Below are 2,030 nucleotides of genomic sequence, written 5' to 3' on the forward strand. Positions count from 1 at the left end.
TCCCGCTACACACCACTCCCTCCCGCTACACACTACTCCCTCCCGCTACACTCACCTCCCTCCCCGGCATGGGAACAGGCTGCCACGCGGCACGTAAGATGGCGGACCCCCTTCCTCCCTCGCGGCGCCGAGTGAGAAGATGGCGGCGGCCGGAAGTACAGGTAGGTGTCGCGTGTGTGTGTGTGTGTGTGTGTGTGTGTGTGTGTGTGTGTGTGTGTGTGTGTGTGTGTGTGTGTGTGTGTGTGTGTGTGTGTGTGACACTGACCCCCCTCCTGTCCACTGCCCCCCCTCCTGTCCACTGCCCCCCCTCCTGTCCACTGCCCCCCCCCCTCCTGTCCACTGCCCCCCCTCCTGTCCACTGCCCCCCCTCCTCCTGTCCACTGCCCCCCCCCTCCTGTCCACAGCCCCCCCCCTCCTGTCCACAGCCCCCCCCTCCTGTCCACAGCCCCACCCCTCCTGTCCACTGCCCCCCCCTCTCCTGTCCACTGCCCCCCCTCTCCTGTCCACTGCCCCCTCTCCTGTCCACAGCCCCCCCTCCTGTCCACTGCCCCCCCTCTCCTGTCCACTGCCCCCCCTCTCCTGTCCACTGCCCCCCCTCTCCTGTCCACTGCCCCCCCTCTCCTGTCCACTGCCCCCCCCCCTCCTGTCCACTGCCCCCCCCTCCTGTCCACTGCCCCCCCCTCCTGTCCACTGTCCACCCCCTCCTGTCCACTGTCCACCCCCTCCTGTCCACTGTCCACTGCCCCCCCCTCCTGTCCACTGTCCACCCCCTCCTGTCCACTGTCCACTGCCCCCCCTCCTGTCCACTGCCCCCCCTCCTGTCCACTGCCCCCCTACTGTCCACTGCCCCCCCCCTCCTGTCCACTGCCCCCCCCCCTCCTGTCCACTGCCCCCCCCCTCCTGTCCACTGCCCCCCCCCTCCTGTCCACTGCCCCCCCCCCTCCTGTCCACTGCCCCCCCCTCCTGTCCACTGCCCCCCCTCCTGTCCACTGCATCCCCCTCCTGTCCACTGCCCCCCCCTCCTGTCCACTGCCCCCCCCTCCTGTCCACTGCATCCCCCTCCTGTCCACTGCCCCCCCCTCCTGTCCACTGCCCCCCCTTCCTGTCCACTGCCCCCCCTCCCCCCTTCCCACCGCCCCCCCTCCCCCCTTCCCACCGCCCCCCCTCCCCCCTTCCCACCGCCCCCCCTCCCCCTTCCCATCGCCTCCCCTCCCCCTTCCCACCGCCTCCCCTCCCCCCTTCCCACCGCCTCCCCCCCCCTTCCCACCGCCTCCCCCCCCCTTCCCACCGCCTCCCCTCCCCCCTTCCCACCGCCTCCCCTCCCCCCTTCCCACCGCCCCCCCCCCCCTTCCCCCTCCGCTCCCCTTTCCCCCCCTCCGCTCCCCTTTCCCCCCCCTCCGCTCCCCTTTCCCCCCCCTCCGCTCCCCTTTCCCCCCCCCTCCGCTCCCCTTTCCCCCCCTCCGCTCCCCTTTCCCCCCCCTCCACTCCCCTTTCCCCCCCTCCGCTCCCCTTTCCCCCCCTCCGCTCCCCTTTCCCCCCCTCCGCTCCCCTTTCCCCCCCTCCGCTCCCCTTTCCCCCCCTCCGCTCCCTTTTCCCCCCCTCAGCTCCCTTTTCCCCCCCCCTCCGCTCCCTTTTCCCCCCCCTCCGCTCCCCTTTCCCCCCCCCCTCCGCTCCCCTTTCCCCCCCCTCCGCTCCCCTTTCCCCCCCCTCCGCTCCCCTCCACCCCCCCCTCCGCTCCCCTCCACCCCCCCCCTCCGCTCCCCTCCACCCCCCCCTCCCCTCCCTTCCACCCCTGCACCCCCCTCCCCTCCACCCCCCTCCCCTCCCACCCCCTCCCACCCCTTCCCCCCCCGCTCCTCTAACCCTTCCCCCCCCCCGCTCCTCTAACCCTTCCCCCCCCCCCCGCTCCTCTAACCCTTCCCCCCTCCTCCACCCCTTGCCCCCCTCCTCCACCCCTTGCCCCCCTCCACCACCCCCTCCTCCCCTTCCCGCCGCCCTTCGCCTTCCTGCCCGCCTTACCGCCTCCCCAC

The sequence above is a fragment of the Ascaphus truei genome, chromosome 4 (assembly GCF_040206685.1).
Source record: "Ascaphus truei isolate aAscTru1 chromosome 4, aAscTru1.hap1, whole genome shotgun sequence".
Taxonomy (NCBI): domain Eukaryota; kingdom Metazoa; phylum Chordata; class Amphibia; order Anura; family Ascaphidae; genus Ascaphus; species Ascaphus truei.